At 33.4% G+C, this 18450-nt stretch overlaps 1 protein-coding gene across 5 annotated transcripts in view; it reads right to left on the bottom strand.

Moving 5' to 3' along the window:
* The window catches only part of LOC129743869 (protein Fe65 homolog), a 383733-nt gene that overhangs the window by 109276 nt on the left and 256007 nt on the right, over positions 1-18450 (bottom strand). Inside the window, exon 2 of one of the 5 annotated variants that reach the window (XM_055736093.1) lies at positions 18133-18179. The exons of the other annotated variants lie outside the window; for them this stretch is intronic. The gene's annotated coding sequence lies outside the window, so the exon portion shown is untranslated. The remainder of the gene's footprint in view (positions 1-18132; positions 18180-18450) is intronic. 5 annotated transcript variants of the gene reach the window in all.

Below are 18450 nucleotides of genomic sequence, written 5' to 3'. Positions count from 1 at the left end.
AGGGACGAGTTTTCAGGGACGGGCAATCGATTTCAGATGTCAGATGTTTGCAAGGGGTCGACCATATTTATTAATTTTGCCCTGTTCTTAGCAATATTGACGTATTAATGCAATTGATTGCTTTGAAAATTTGCACACGGGAAATTTGAGGGAAGGGAAATCGATTTCAGATATCAAAGATTGTATTAGAGGCCACCGTAAGCGGTTTAATTATTTGGCAATAATTGCGATGTTAGGCAACGATCGAGTAGATATTTATACACGGGGAGTTTTCTGGACGGCCAATTGATCCCTGATTTCAAATTTAGTAGCAGACGACAGAAAAAGTGATCGTCCAATATTTTTGCAATTATTACTTAAAAATGAATTCGGAGGTGTAACTGGAAAATGCTTGGCAATTGACAAACTGTTCATGACATATTCAAAGTGGAAAGCGAAACGGAGTTCGTATGGGATCAGCTAGTAGCATTATAAAACTAAAGGCTTCTGTATATCGCTGATAAATGTGATTTCAGATGGCTGAAAAATATATTAACTCAAAATGATATAAAAAAAAATACTATTGTGCAGCAAGCTCAATGCTGATTTTTCTAATGCTAATGAAAATTGTTCATCCATTTATAAATCGTGTCCCAAAATCGAAAGATGTCTGCTAATCTCCTGAGGGCTCAACTTCCAAATGAGACATTTAGGTGTGAAGAACAAATTTTGTATAGGGCCAACAAAACAAATCATGTAGTTCCACAAACGAGATCATTGAAAAAAGACCTCTTTTCCCAACTACACGTGAAAAAATCAAACTTGTATCGCTGTGTTACTTCAAATCGGCAAACTATTTTCTAAATAAAATTTGTTTTGCCCATCAATTTTGTATTCAATTGTCGAAAATGTGTACCTAGCATTTTTTAGTGTCGATGCCATCTAAAGATGCGGATTTTTGTGCACTTAAACTTTGCTGAGCAAAGTATATTGTTTGTATCGTTGTGTGAAGAACTATTTCAATCCTCATGAATAATCATTATATTTGGATTATGAGGGATATTTTTTATATAACTTACGATCTTTTTGAAAATCGAAACACTTCTTAAAAAGACTTGTGTAATCCTCTTTCGCTAATCGTGCTCCGCTCGTTATCCCAGATAACACAAACTAAAAGTGTCTCAGACGGCAAGTGTGAGAGCTCTCGCATCTGAGTAGGAGAAAAGTAATTCTAGCTAAGAACGCCCTAGTGTTTTAGTCATACACCCCTTGGTAAGGCAAATAGAAATTTGCAGCAGCATTTTTGCAGCGTTTTTTTTCTATTCGACAAAAAACCGCATTTTTTATTTACTTTTCGACAAAAAACTGCGCAGTTTTTGAAAAGAGTTGTAATCTTTTGAGATCAAAATTCATCCCGGAACCAAATAAAATCAAATGTTTTATCACTGATGAACTGATGTACAAGATAAGCCTTGAAAAGTGTAAAGTTCCGACGACCGTTTTGAATCTATTTTATGTTTTTTTTTTTATTGAGCCACCAGATGCCTCCAAGGACACCAGAGAGAACTGTCAAGAAGAAAATGAAATGTAAACAAAACAAAGTAGCAAACTTTTAGTCAATTATGAAAAGGTCGTATCTATGTGACGAGTTTCGAGCAAATTGATGTTGAAGATTCGTTACACATTTCTGATTTGCGTTATCAAAATTTTACGCTTAAAGCTGTTTTTTGAATTGCTTCAAACTAACATGAAGCACTTATCATAAACAGATGTGATGCGTGAAAATTCCCACTCAGAGAAGCCTAGAATCTGTATTTCTTCGTTGGTTTGTTAATTTTAAGCTCAACTGGATAAAATAACTAGTTCGTCTGGCTTGTCAAAGTTGTCAGTTGGCCTCTTTAGTAAAAATAATCAAGGTAAAATGAACCAGATGAATTTACATTGTTGTGAATATATTAGAGCCGTCCATTTTTCCACGATGTTAGTTTATTAATTTTTAAGATCATTTACAGTTACGCTCTTCCAAGAATCAGGTACTTCAAAAGTTGATTCGGCTTGTTTAAATGATAGCATTTGAAATTTTGAATACGTTTCTGGAATTTTCAAGCTTGTATATCTGTCATTTCCTCAGTCTTTCTAGTGACAACATTATGATGATGCTATTTTTCTCAGCTGAAATTTATTCGTAGTTCATCTAATTATATAGAGCAATTCATCTAATTGTATTAAAATTTATTTATTAATGAGTTCAAACACCATTGCGCCCTCTCTAAAAATTCTTACTTTCAAAAGAGCTATCTAGAAACAGTGCCATCTACTGCGCCGTTCAAAAGTTACAAATCAAGCAATAGATGGCACTGTTTTTCGTCACTTTTTAACGGCTTCTTTAAAAGAGAGCATTGGAAATTTTACAAAAGTTTCTGAAGATTTTTTGTTCAAGCTTGTACATCAGTTCATCAGTGGTTTTATGAAATTAGTTATTCTGTTCAATGAAAAACTTTCTTAAAGTCTTAAAAAAAGTATTTACCATACCATGATCATTTTCATGAAACAAAATAATTTACTTACTCACTGGTAGGTGATTTAATAAGGCCAATTTGACAACTCAAGTGTATTATTTCAATTGATCTTTTTTTTTTTTTTTTTTGGTTTTGAAGCTACGCCCTTTGGTCCTTTACGAGAAAACTAATTAGACCGTTTTGCCACACACTGTCAACTCAGCTACGCCTATTGGCTCTACACGAATAGAAAAATTATAAAATAGGCGAAACTCGAAAATATCTGAAATTAAGTGAAAGTTTCTTGAACAATATGTGGTCGATTTTTTTAAGAATTTGATTAGATGCTCAAAAATTTCAAAAGCGTTTTTCTCGTTCCGAGCGAACTAGTAGTTTCACCATTTTGAAATATTACGCGAGAATGAACCCCATTTTGAAAACGCGTAACTTCACATTGCAACAACAAGAAGTTTCGCCCAATTGTATTCTATCAATTATTTGAAAGTTTTAAGCGATTTTAAGATGAAATCGCGTTTATTAAGTACCAGTATTTAGAACATGCAGAATGACTGTTAACTCGATTTATTTATATTCGGCAGTTTAGCCCCTATGAAAGGTTACGCTACAATATTGCGATTTAAAAAAAAAAATTCCTGTTTTCCAGCTCTGGATACATGCCAGTGTATAGTGGGAGAAAAATTATCTATGACTCCCACCACACAACGTATACAAAAAATGGCAACAATTTCTTCCCCGCTGTCAGCGTTGCCATATTCAAATCTTTATTATTATTTAAAAAAAACAAAACCGACAAAAAATCTGCACCGAAATGTGCACCACCAACAAAAAAGTTCATCAGTGGAAAAAATTTGGAAAATCAGTTGTTTTTTTAATTTTGTTTGACTGTTGATGATTAGTTGATTAAATGTTTTTTTTTTGCTTAATAAAATGTTCAATCGATATTGTTGCTATTCCTTTTTTCAAAACGTTTTTTGTGGTCTATTTAGTTGGTCTGGTTTGTTGGTCTGTACTAATCTTAACCAAATTCTTGAAATCTTTCTTCTGAACGGCCAGAATCTTTACCGAAAAATAAAAAACTCTGTCACTTTTTAAGAATTTCGCTGAATAAAGGTTCCAAAGGAAATTGATACCGCATTTTCTCGAATGCGAACATGATAGATATAAAAAGCTCCTCAAATAGCCTTCCATGGACTTGAAGTTCCATGAAATTCCTCAAATAGTTTTTTTTTTGTGACATGTCAATCGCATCCATTCAGTATAAAAGTTAAAAATTGGATCTCAAATGGCCTTCTATTGACTTGAAGTTCCAAGAAGATCCTCGAATAGCCTTTTTTGTGACATGTCAACGGCATCCATTAAGCATAAAAGTTACATATTTGGTCTCCAATAGCCTTCTACGCACTTAAAGCTTCAAGAAGTTCCTCAAATAGCCTTTTTTGAGACATGTCAATCGCAACCATTCAGTATAAAAGTTACAAATTGGATCTCAAATAGCCTTCCATGAACTTGAAGTTCCAAGAAGTTCCTCAAATGGCCTTTTTAAGACATGTCCGCCATTTCATGAATATGAAATGTTAACAAACATCACAAAAGGGCATATAATCAATAAAACTATTTTTGAAGCTTCGAAACTGTTGAAACGTACATATAGTTCATATTGAAATTCCAAATCAGAACAACTAAAAGCTAACTCGTAACGGATTGTTTTTGAAAAGAGTAATTTTTTTCACTTTAAAAATTTTTTCCAACTGTATTTACTGACCACAATGCTTAAAAGTTATAAACATAGAATTCTAATTATTTTAAACCGATATTGATTTAACGGATTTTTTATTAATATGCCTTTTCGTAATGTTTCTGAGTAATAATTGTAGCAGAACTGGCGTGCGTGGCGGCATGTATCAAACAAAGTCAAAAACAAAGCAATTAATACCGTATTTGTTTATGCCGAGTGTTGCACTGGTGAACCACTAGGTGCTGTCAAACTGTTTGTTTATTCGGCCAGTGTTGCACTGATTTTGATCTGGTGTTGCACCGCCATCGGGCGGTAGTGGCCCGAAAATTTTGTCAGTGTTACGAGAGAGCATGTGAGGGAGTGAGTGAGGTAGCAATACACTGGCGACGATTTGTGTTTGTTTTTATCGGGTACGGTGGAACACTGAACAAGAGGAGATAACAAATACGGTATTAGTAAGATAAATTGAGGTGATGGGAGGAATAAAGATGGATGCCGAGAAGTCGGCAGCACCACATGGGCTGGTGGTGACCGAAGTAAGAGAGGAGAGAAGAGATTTTTTTTGTTTTTGCTGATTAACCGATTATTTGTGAGCTGAACAGAAGGCGGTTCAAATCTGTAAGGAAACTTCAAAGTTTCAATAAGAACTTAAATTTTGGGCTCAATAAAAGGAACTTCAGCACATTGGTTATGCTGATTAAGCTGTGTTTGACCTTTTAACGAGACTTTTGGTTGTTTGGGTACCATTCCCACTGCAGTTTTGGATTTTGTTTTCTTGCAAAAATAACTGTCGAAGGTGGCGTTCGGAGCAGAGCTGCCTGGTGGTTTCATCAAAAACTCAGGAAACTGCGAAAAAAAACAGGATTTTTCAAGACACCAATAGATTGGTGGAAATAAAATGCAGCTCTTCTTAGATTGCATAAATGAAGGCGAAATAACGGTGCTGTAGACGCCTTGTAAGCTTCCAAATTTCTTCTCAACGCAATGCGCAATATATTTTTCCGGAGAATGGAATTCTCTTCATCACCAGATGTGAGTGCTCTGGCTCATTCTTATGTGTTGACAATCTCACTCTTGATTGCAGTGCGATTTATCCGGAGGACTGAGATAAAGGGAAAAGATACCTTAATGATCGCACAAATTGTGAAGCCAATGCATGATTGAAATTGTGGTAATTTGTGCGGGAAAATGAGAAGGTTTGAGTTCAAATGAGAGGAATCAGTGCTCAGAGAGAGAGAAAATTTGCGAATTGTTGCAATTTGTAAATCAGTTGTAAAATTTTGATCATTACCATTCAAAATGCAAAGAATTCTTTCTCTATTGCAAACCCTCGGATTTATCTCTTCCCGCACAACTCAAATCCGGAGGAAGGAGATAGGAGGAAAAATGTACTGGTTTTGGCAAAATGAAACTTGATGGTCTTGTTTTTGGTTGTCCGGTAGAATTTTCGTTTATCCGCAGAATCTCTATCCTTAGATCCGTAAAAGTGCTTAAACTCCGTAGATTTTTCAATGTTGCTTGGGGGTAGCAGCCAAAAAAACATGCACTCTCTTTCACTAAAAAAGCTAACTAAGGAGTTTTGCCATCCATGAAAAGAAAAATGATGTCTGCTCATGTTTCCTTACTCATACTTATAAAAACATCTGGAAAATCAGTGTTTTTCTTAATTTAGTCCGTCCCTTCAAAGGAATCACTTTTATAATTGGTTCGAGGTCCGAAGTAATCCTACTAAGTAACAACTGTCCATAGGCCAGGTCCATAGCATAAGATCGAAGGTCATGTAGCAGATTGAGTTTAGATATAATTTGAATAAGCAGTCTTATTCTCTGCAATACTTCTACACTTTAATGAGGGTTCAGCCAGGCTTACGTGTATGCATCAATCAGTCAGCTTCTTGCAAAGCAATTTAGTTATTCGATAACATTCGTAAAACTTAGAAATCTACTTCTAAATTGCTGCAACGCAGCTTTTGATAATCTAAATAAACTACCAATTTATAGAAGGTTTAACTGAATCATTAAATATATTTCGATCGTTTTAAAACTAGTTCCCAAAGAAAAGAAAATAAAAAATCAGCTGATGTTAAGATGATATAAATGTCCATTGAAGCTTCAAATGTTTTGCAGAAAGCTACATGTCTACACCTACCGGTTCTCATAACACACTGAGATAACTCATCAGAATCTAATAAATAAATTAAAAACCCATAAAAGTGACCGTTCGAATGACTTTCCATCCGGATTTTCTGATCCCAAAAAGCCGACTACAAAGCAATAAAACTTATCCTCGGCTAATCTAATAATCACTACACAATCTTCCTCCCGATGGCCAAACAATGTTCCTCTCCATTAGTTTCTCCTCCATTCTTGGAAAATCTCTGCACATTCAGTAGTCCGAAGCGGAACAAACTGAAACATCGTCCTCAATCTCTCAATCTATGTAGGGAGGCAGATCTGTATGTCCACGAGTTTCGGGAAACCAAGCATTCCTGCCATCCGGTTGTAGGTGGTACTACATCCATGCATGCCTATAAATGGGAACCGGATATGCCGTCAGTCGTCTTTATTGGGAAGAATGCTTGCAGACCACTGGAAAAAAGCACTAAAAATCGACCTCCATCGGCCATCTGGGGGTAAAATTTTATCACTTTTATCTCCGGAGACCATCTCGTCTCATGGTGTCACCACACTAAGAGGGCAAATCGGCTCTATTTTGGGGACCATTTTCTGCATGCTTCCACCTTGCTCCAGACACTTTCTCAACCCGAGGCAGAGGACATCGAATGACACGTGTCGTTAAAGACAAATATAGCCAAAGGTACCTACTACGTACTTATGTACATATAGGTATCCTAAATCAAGTCTCCCATTTTGTTGGTTATGTTGATCCACTAAATGGTTCGAATGTGGATGCTCGCAATAAAATCCAGCGGAAATGTGGCTCACAAAACTTGTCTGAACATCCTGTCGATAAAATAGGTAATGTTCTTAGTGCTCATATGATCAACAAATGTTTGTGTGGGGTGTGTAATTCTTAAGTTGTAATTACCGACAATAGGCAGATAATTACTTCATTAGGATGTGGGTGACATATTGGGTGATTCATAATAAAACCACATAAAACGATGAATTAATGCCAGAATATGTTCAAGCTATAATTGAAGAAGAATACTGTCCCAGTAGACTGAGTTGATTTTGGATCATTTTTTTATTTCACTTACCTTAGGGTTCAAAACTCAACCATGATTATTTGTAAATTTTGATTTTGAGTTAATTTGAACTTTTACATTTGTATGGGAAAATTTAATATATTGTTCTGAAAAATCAACATCAGTTTTGTTTTTTTTTTGTGTAACCGAGCCTGCTAATAATTTCAATGCAAATTTATAACATTGAAAGGAAATTTTCCACTGAACATTTTTGTCGGAGACTTCGTATCTTACTAGGCAGAAAAATGATTGGCAGTTGAATAGGTGCATGTCTTTCGACATTGAAAAACAGTCGATTCAACTGATATCACTGCTGGTGCCTTGCGAGTTATTACATGCCTACTTTGCAAGCAATGCCTCGCCAAGCATCAATGCAAAAAACTCCTATTTAACTGTCAACTACTTTATTTTCAAACAAAAAACAAAGTAACGATACTGGACAAAGTTGTTCAGCAGAAAAAATTCTAAAATGAATTTGAAAATTGGTACAAAACCAGTTGCAGACTCGTTCAATTATGAGTTTAGGATCAAAACAAAGCTTTTTAGACCCCTGGGGTTGAAAAATTCAAAAACGACAAAAAAAAATCGACTCAGTCCACTCTCCAAGTCCACAAAATGATATATAATTTTAAAATTTGCTAAGAACAGATTTCCTCATCCACCAGAATCGCAATATGATACACTATTTATCACTTTGGATTATTTTGAATTCAAATTGAAACTAAAACTGTTTTAACTCGATACCGGCAACTGGGGCATAATGCAACACTTTTCAAATTGAATGGCTTCTAAAAGCTTAATATCCATACAAAATACCACTTTTACATCAAAAGCTTTAAAATTGGGACTTTAAATTGATATAGAGTGATTTGCCAATCGTTGCACAGCTATGCATTTTTTTTTTTGTTTCGATTACAGTCGTTTTACCGTCTTTATGGCATTCGCGACTTTATATCAACGTTGCAGTTGGCGAACAGTTATTGAAAAACTTATCCGGTACTACAGCTGTGTTCGATGTTTACTCTTGGGCTCGAACTCGTGGACATCGGCTCAGAAAGCAACTGACTTGCTAACTGAGCTATGTTACAATCCCTCAGCTATGCACATGATTTTGGTTTTTATGCTGCATTTTAGTCATTTCAACCGAATTCACTCGATTTTTTGTCGATTGCACTCATACAGGATTGGTCAACAAGATCCAAAAGTTCAAGTGTTCGAAAAAAGTGACGTTAAAATGTAAATTCATTCAAAAAGGTTTGTTTGTGCCAAAAGTTGCAACAGGCAAATTTAATGTCGTTCACTCGCGCCTGATGTTGTCCGTTTTTTTTTCAATGGTTGCACATTTTAAAAATCTTTGGTCAACCACCATGTGGTCAAAGATGCTGATATTTGTTACGGTAGCTAATTATGAGAACTTCAAAGCTCAGATGAAATTCAATTAGGAGACGGCCCCTTTTGAGGGGGGTTTTCCATGTAAACCGTCTAATGCACAGTGGGAGAATTCGGACCCAAAGATCGAAAAAAACACACAGCCGTGTCGGTTTGCGAGTCTGGAATAGCATTTATCACACATGAAATTTCCTCGGAAACTCAAATCTTCTGCAGAATTTAACCATAGACATCTGAGTGAAGTGTTATTTGACCTTATTTGCTCAGTCATGTTCTTTTATTTATATGTTCTAACAACATAAATGTTTTTTGTCATTGAAATTCCTTTGAAAGAACTGAAACGTATTGAAATTTTGTCTTTTTACAGGTGAAAGTATAAAAGGACGCGATTTTGCCCACCGTTACCCCTATGAAGAAAATTTGATTTTATAAAATAACTAGCTGATCCCGTACGAACTTCGTCTCGTTTTGAACTTTAAAGCTGATGATTTTGTATTTGGTTGGTAATTGGGACGCATTTTCACCACAAAGTGGCTTAAAATACTAAACAGAATTTGCAAGCGACCTATTTGCTTTTCCATCAAACGGAATTTTAAAATAAGAAATTAGTTAACCGTCGAAAAGAAAATCCGTGTATGAATTTTTGTCTTTTTCGGATGCATAACAACGAAATTATGTCTAAAATATTTTAAAGTTAATATTAACGACCCCTTTTCTGTCGTCTGATTAAAAATTTTTATTCATAAATCAATTTTCTGTTTTGTAAAACATTCGTGAATGAATTATTGTCTGGATCTCATGCATAATAAAACAATTATTGCAAAAACATTAAACAGTAAATGTGAACGACCCCTTTTTCTGTCGTCTAATAGAAAGTTTGTTATCAGGAATCCATTGCTCGTCCTGCAAAACTCTCGTGTTCAAATTTTTGTCTCAATATGATGCCTAACAACGTAATTATTGCAAAAAAAAAAATATCGAAAATATTAAGACGAACCCTTTTACTGATTCCTTGTAAAAATTTGACACGTGAAATCAATTACATGTACTGAAAAACTCCCATGTGCAAATTTTCATTATAATCCGATGTATAATCAAGAGAATTTGCCTTATTCCGAGAGTCACGTTACGTGATATGCAAAATTCACATCGTTGTGCCGACTCCAGAAACCACTCTAGGCTAGAAGTTTCAGCCCAAATGTCCTGTGATCGATTTTTGAAGCTCATTCATACAAACGTTTCTTTTCTGAAACCTTTCCTAGAGTCAGGATAAAGAAGTGAAATTTTGTGAGTCACGTCACTCGACTCGCAGAATAACCCCCAATGTAGCAAAAACAGTGAACAGATAATATGGACGACCATTTTTGCCGACCCCTGACTCGAGATTTGAAATCTGAAACAATTGAGCGTCTCGAAAAACTTCTATGTGGAAATTTTCATCTCATTCCAATGCACAATAACATGAATACCTCAAAATCATTGAACAGTTTATATGGACGACCTTTTTCGCAGACCTCTGAATTAAAATTCGACTCTTGAAATCAATCACTCGTTCCTTGAAAATCCCACGTACCAAGTTTCCATCTTAATTCAATTTAATTAAGCATTAATTTCGCAAAAAAACAGTGATAAGGGGCCGTTCAAATATTACGTAACGCAATTTTCGGGCATTTTCAAACCCCCCACCCCTCTACGTAACACATTTTTATCATATTTTCTATCAAAAAATCCTAAACCGTAACAAACTGCTATAACCCCTCTCCCCCCCCCCCCCTAAACGCGTTACGTTATATTTAAATGGTCCCTAATATGGACGACCGCTTTGGCCGACCTTTGACTCTAATTTGAATCCTGGAATCGATCGATCGTTCCTCAAATTATTCTTATGCTAATTTTCATCACAATCCGATGTGTAATAAAACGCCAATATCGCAAAATCATAGAACAGTTGATATGGACGACCCCTTTTGCCAACCCCTTCTACAAAAAGTGATAACTGGAATCGATTGTCCGTTCCTTAAAATCCCCGTCTGCATATTTTCATCTAAATACAATGCATAATAACGCCAAGATCGTAAAAACATTCAAAAGTTTATATGGACGACCCCTTTTGCCGACCCCTGACTCTGAATACAATACCTGGAACCGATTGCTTGTCCCTCAAAACACTCATGTAAAAATTTTCATATCAATCCAATTCATAATAACGTCAATATAGTAAAAACACAGAATAGTTAACATGGACAACCCCTTTTGCGACCCCTGACACGAAATTCAACACCTGGAATCGATTTTTGATCTCTCAAAATCCCTATGTGCAAATTATTATCCCAATCCGACGAAAAATCACGTCAATATCGCGAAAGCAATATTTGTCTTGTATGGACGACCCCCTTCAGGAGGGGTTATCCGAAAATCTAAAAACATTTTTCATCATTCCTGGTCCTAATGAGCATCCATGCCAAATTTCAGACCTCTAGCTCTTAAGACGGCTGAGTCTATAGAGGACAAACAAACAAACAAACAAACCCACAGAGATTGCTTTTTATATATATAGATTACTTGAGGACTTACTTGTAAGTCGATCGATTTTTACGCAATGAAAATCAATTTAAAGCTTAGAAATGGACTCAACCACGCCCAAAGTTTCAGATCGTTCGTCTGATTTTTTGAATATATCTTTTCAAGAAGCAAATTAATTTAAATATCTTTTTCATGAAAGTGGGATTATCTGTAATGAATATATCATCTGGAGCATTCCATCAATCTTCAAGAAACATTCATTTCACATTGAAATCCTTCCAAACAAATTTCCTGCTGAAAAACTGTTTTTATCAAATTAAATTTTACGCAGTTATGACTTTTAATTTTTTTAGTAACAAGAGCCAAATAAAGCTTCACTCAAATGTCTCCGGTCTTACTTTTAAATTTACAAAAATTAGAATTTTCAAATATGTCAGAACGGGTTAAAAACTAACTATGGTTGAAAATTGTTAGAAAAATGATGCATTTATTTTCAATTGAAGGATTGATTAAAAAAAAATATATCTTGAATTTATCAAAAAAAAAATCAACATTTGAAATGTGACTTTCAAATGGTGATTTTGAATTCTCAATGAGGAATTTTGAACTTAAAAGAATTTATTCAATACTTAATGATATAGTTATATTCGATAATAAGAAGAAAAAATTTAATTATATTTCACGAGTGCCAGTGATCAAAATCACAGATTTAACCCTTTTTTATATTGTAATTCTAAAAAAGTTCGGAAGTTCCAAATAAAAACTTTAAATATTAATGATACAACATGTTCAAATACACTTGCAAACTATAGATTAAGAAGTAATCAATAAGAAACTGAAAGTAAATAGAAAACCAAAAAAAAAAGAAATTTTGTTGTAAAAATTGAATGCACAAAAATATTACAAATTAGTTTTACATTGCGAATTATAATTCAACTTTTAAGTTGCTGATTCGAATCATTCTTGGAACTTGCAAAAGATTATTAAAAAATTAAGATCAATTAAAATACATATGAGGCCTCAGAGCCAAAGGGGTATAAGTGACAAAATGGTCGATATTGAGTTATTGGTGCTTAACGATTTTTCATATTTCAAATTTTATTTCCTGATTTTTTCAGATTTTTGGAATTTTATTTGCATAATTTAAGACTCCAAAGAAAAATACAAATTTCCGAAAAAGATATAAACAATGACTAAACACAACAATTTAAAAGCGTGTTTTCTCGAAATAAGCTTTTATGCACTTATACCCCTTTAGCTCCAAGGGCTTCATATATCAATGAAAATTAATTAAACGTTAAAAAATTTCCAATGAGGGGAGATGGGGGCATAATGGCCACCTTAGAGAAAACTCTTATTTAACCATAGAGAACAGCTGTAATATGTGAATGACATCATTGTTTCGTGTTCAGACATTCAAATAGTCTGTTGCCTAATTGGATGAAACTTGAAAAAGTAGATAAAAACGTTTAAAAATGCATTTTGAAAATTTTTGCCGAAAGCTGAAAACCAGTCACTGTAGAGGCATAATGAGAAACCCCCCGAGGCAGTATGAGCACCATTAATGAAGGCATAACGAGCGTTTTCTGCCGGGGATTCTAGCAGCAAACTCGACTCGATGAAGTCAACTGTGTAATAGAGCTACAGCTTGACTTGAATCGTCTGACGATTTGGCCTATTGGTAAGATGTCGGAGAGGTAATCAGTAGGCTCGAGTTCGATTCCTGGTCGAGGTGATTTTTTTTTTCATTTATCATTCATGATCATGATTGCACTAAACGGTGAGGCGTAGATTCATCAAACAAAGCAATAACAAAATAATCTAGGTCTGTTTGTAGAATTCAAAGAATTAACACATGCTCATACATTATGTTTCTGGTGTTTTGTTTGACGGATGATGCTTTGATGCTATTAGCCGTATAATGTAACAATAAAAAAAATCAATCATGAATGGTATGTGCAAAAAAAAAAATCCCCTCAAACAGGAATCTAACTCGAGTCTACTGATTACCTCTCCGACACCTCACCAATAGGCCAAATCGACAGACGAAACAAGCCTAGCTGTAGCTCTAATATTCAGTTGACTTCATCGAGTTGAATTCGCTGCTAGATTCCCCGGCAGAAAATGCTCATTATGCCTTCATTGAAAGTGCTCTGTTCGCCTCTAGTGAACAAATTAAAGTAAAAAAGGGTTTTAAAATTGATTAATGTGAAAAATCAAAAATTTTATGATGTTGAAAATTGAGAAACAATGTGTAGATCATGTTGCAATGCGTACATTTCAGATCAAGATGATTTAAAGGTCATAAAAGCTTATTTGGTGGTGCTCTAAAATAATAATATTTTCGTCACTTGAGAACCTTGCTGGTTATTATTTAATATTTCTGTAAAGATGAAAAGGATATTTCTTTTTTGGTGAAAAATAAATACTAGAGGTAAAACGAAACAAATCCTCATGAAAATTCGTTTAAGAAAATACGTACTTATGTAGAAAAAAGGAGTGCTCATTATGCCCTGGGTGCTCGTTATGCCCTCATCTTCCCTAAATCTTTTAAATTTTAAACTCTAAATATTTGTCACATTCAATTGAATAATTGTGTCCTGGAGAGCAGAAGGTGGAACCTATATTTTTTAAATTAAAGATTTAGTTTTGAGAAAATCGATGTTGAAAAACATGCGAAAAAAATTTGTTTTGTTTTGTTGACTGAATGTTTGAGTCAAGACCCATCTCTGGGTCGCAATTTACTTAAAGATTTAGTTTCAAAGACTTTCAAGAAAATTATGTTTTGAGAACACAAAAATTCAGAATTTAATAAAACTAATCTATAAAAAATGTTCATATAAATCAAGATGTATTTTAAATCATTCGATAAATTTTTAACATTTACGAGGGATTTTTTTTTAATTAACTCATCTAACTATTTCAAAAACTAAATAATAGAACATAACTGTTAACGTAAGGCATCTCTACAGTTTTTTCTTAATTTAAAAAGGATAATTACAAGTATTTCTGACATTACTGAATTAAGTTTAAAAAATAAATTCATTTAATGAAAATTGTTTAAACTCTCAACCCGATTCAATTTTTGCTATGAAACTATCTTAAATTCAAATTGGTTTAAAACGTCATTAAAAATTCAAAAAAAGAAATCAAAGAGAAATCCTCTATAACTTTTTTTTCAGAACTCTAAATAACATGAAGTCTTGGGGAAAGTTGAAAATCAATTATTCAAAAAAAAATTTCTTTTGTTTTGATGATTCGTCAAAAAAAAATACAGAAATTTCGTAAATGATTTAAAAATATTTTTAAAAGTTATTAAGAAAACGAAAGCTGATAGAAAAACTCTATACTTAGATCCAGAGTACCCAAATAAGTCAAAATTAGCTTCCTCGAAAGATGACAACTTTTGGGCCTTGTGTAATTTATCAAAACGATTCAAATGGGATGATCAAGAAACAAAACATAAAATTGAGTCATGATACATGGCTTCCAACTATTTAATGTAAAAAAATAGTATTCGATGGATTAATTTTGAAGTTAAAATGGTTGATTTCAAATACTGAATCGGTTTGATTAGACTTGTAAATAAGAAACTCATTCTAAAGACGAGGTAGAGTTTTTGAATGTCAAGATTTGCGTTTCGAAACACAAGGTTTATTGAGTTGCAAATCTAGATGTACAATTGAAATTTGTTTTAATTTGTGATCGGCATAAATGCATATGATATCATAAAATGATATCCCTCAAGCCTAAAGTGATTTAAAAAAAATCTGACTTTTCTGTTAACATAGATTTTAACAACTTTTAAGATAAAAAAATTTCCTTTACTACGATGAAATTTTTACCTGGAAAAAATCTCCATGGGAAAGGGGGGAGAACGAATAGGTATCGTATTAACTTTTAGAAATGCTTAAAAAACAATTTCATTTTAAATTATCTCAATTTTGATAATTATTTTTTATTAAATATTAAAAATATTGACTAACCTTTCCCCTCTCTGTGCTGTATCTGGAGATTAAAAAACTTTGTACCTCAACATGTTCTGCTGAAATTTTACTATGCATTCATTCACTGTTTTCTATATTAACTTATAATAGTGTGGGGACGCGTATCACAATCAAATCTCCAAAAACTTCAAACCTCACAATATCGGTGTTTAAAAAATATCTGCAAGCTTCTTTTGCTTTATCCAACTAGACTCATTTACTCAACCACATCCCATCCCATAAACTCTCTTGATGATCAATGCTGAGTGGAAAACAAATATTCAGTCCATACGGAGTTTTAACGGCAACGATTTGTATTTTTGTGGGTACGTTGCTAGGCTAACCTTTGCAGCAGAAAATTTGAAACACTATATTTCCGTATTAAAATATACAGGCCGATGGGTTGTGACAATTCTGAAACGCATGTAGATTTTACAAAAAAAAACACAAAGCGCAAAAAACTATGTACATATAACAGAAGCATTTTTAAAGAAAACTTTTCGTAAATAATTAATCTAGGATACGGTGTTTTATTGCAAACATTTAAATAGAATATTTCCCTGAAAATTTACCACATTATTGGGAAGATTTTTTTCCTATTCCCACAATTCACATAAAAAGCGATCGGGGGTCTTGAACAAAAATGTTGTGAAGTTGTGAAGATTTGTTTACAGAATACTCGATCAAATTTTTGAAATTTTCATTAACTAACTTCAAATTTTTCATTTTCAAACTAAGATGTATTCCTTCAAAATTCTTCAAAATTAGAACATATTTCCAAAAAAATTTTAAATTGATTATTTTTACCGTAAATGTTCGACAATTAGGTATATATTTCAAGGAAAATTTTAAAATTTTCAAAAATAACTTCTAAAATATGCTATAGAGAAAACTGGCAACCCTGTAAAATGTTTTAAAATACTGCTATGAAGGTGCATTCTATAATGATTCTATTCTATGATTTTTTTTATGGAAGATAGAATGCAGTTTTGAGTATAGCCCAGCTTACATGAAATCGTAATAGAAATGATAATCCAAATCGAATATTTAGACATTTTCAATAACTATCGGAAACATGTTTGGTATTGAGTGATATTCTATCATTCATTTACGACAAGCTTTGCCCAAAAAAAAATTGAATCGGATAGCAGTTCAGTCAATTCGTAAATATGTCTCCAAAAAGTTGAGAATAGGCTTATTCGACATCTACGATTTGAGTGAACTGATTTACGATAAATGGGCGGTCCTTCAATTGACATTCTCTCCAGTCTCTTCCTTTGACCAGTTCGTAAAAAGAAAATCTCACCTGTAGAGCTATAGCGAGGACCTTATCATCTAATGAGTTGGCATCGTGATAAGATACCGGACTGCGAACTCGAAGGACTGGATTTCAAATCTCAGTCGAGGAATTGTTTTTTTTCGTTTATTTTGCTTTTTGTTGGAAAATCGAATCGTTGGAATCTTGTCATTGTAGATATATCGCCTCCACTTTGGTATCTATATGCTATTTTGGTAAGTTAAATACAATAATTTAATCTGATATATTCGTTTGAATAATTCTGTTGTTCCTGCGTTATACCTTCATAAATGTTTGCTGGGAGGAAACAAAGTTACAATTTAACCATCCATTGTAATAACTTGTTTCTATTTAGGAAAAAACACTTAATTCATTTCTAAGTCGATCTCCAAAGGTTCCATAAATGTGACAAGCCTGTACAGTGTACATGGTGCAAAAAATTTTCCAACAATTAAAAAATACAATCCTTAGTGCTCAATAATTCTTACTTCCTTCTCGCTGGTCTAAGTTAAGCGTTCTGACTGATTTCTAGAAAAAGTTCTTATGTTAAATGATAAAGTGCGCCTAAAATCCGAACATCATATTGAAACAAGAATATAAAAGAATAGGTATAATAAGATTTTTCAAGTTTACCAAACACGTTGTGACAACTTTAGAACATCTATATAATTAAATAATAAGCTTAAAACATTCTTAAAAATAGAAACATGATGTTAAAGGGCAACATTTTTTAAGGAACTTGATGTGTTTAACATATTTTATTGTAAACGCTGCACTAAGCATAACACTTTTAAACGTTATCAAAGAAGTTAGTTTTCAGTTTTTTTTTTTGAGCCACACTCAAATATGTCCAAAGTTTAAATAATTTTTGACGATGTAATGCTGAATGATTAAATTGAATCGCTCTTCTCTCAAACAATCATAGAGAATACATCTTCATAACAGTTTTTGTATTAATTTGGACCAGTATTGCCAGTTTAATTTACAGCTTTCTACAGAAAGTTGGCGTTTATATGCATAATTTGTAATTTTTTTCGAAATTTAAACCTTTATACCGGAAACGTTCGATTAAAATATTTTTTTTTAAACTTCTTGGGAAGTATTATTTATTTTTAATGGAATTTTATTACATTTAAATTTAAAAATGTAAAACTTGAAGTTTCTAGGAGTAATTTAAGTGAACATTTTATAAATTAGATCGTTTATTTTGTTCGTTAATCTTTAAAAAAAAGTTCTAGACCGCCCGATAAATTTTTATTCGTGAATAGTGCTTTGGATAGGGGCCCAATTTTCAGAGATGCCAATTTTTTTCTTTAAATTGTCCTGAAAAGACACCGTTAGATACATTTGAAAAGTCTCAACTACAACGAACAATTATAATACACTATACACATTAAACGCTAATCTACAGAAAATCTAACTAAACGAGGCAAAATATCCAAACCGAAATTGGGCAAAATCACTACTACGCTAGATTATAAAAATCAAAACAATACCGGTGATGACTGAACAGCTTTGACGTGGATATCCCAAAAGCAAAAACCTAAAGCGGATTACACCCACAAGTTTGGGAAAGACGAAAGATAAAAAAAAAGAAGATACCGACAATCACCAAAGTGTGTTTCTCTTCTATGGGTGGAAATTAAGTTTGGAAAGAGTGTGTATGTTTGTTTTTCTAATCGAATCTCTCTGGAGATCAGAACTATTGCACATGAATGATTGAATAATTTTGGGGTTTTGCTCGATCGAAAAAACGGGGACAACATGTAACAGATTAGCGAAAATCCTTGGCATGGAGCCAATTTCAGACGAGA

Source organism: Uranotaenia lowii, chromosome 2, assembly GCF_029784155.1.
Source record: "Uranotaenia lowii strain MFRU-FL chromosome 2, ASM2978415v1, whole genome shotgun sequence".
NCBI classification, from domain to species: Eukaryota; Metazoa; Arthropoda; class Insecta; order Diptera; family Culicidae; genus Uranotaenia; species Uranotaenia lowii.
Note: the sequence above shows the minus strand (reverse complement) of the source record. Positions and strands in the feature narration are given on the sequence as shown.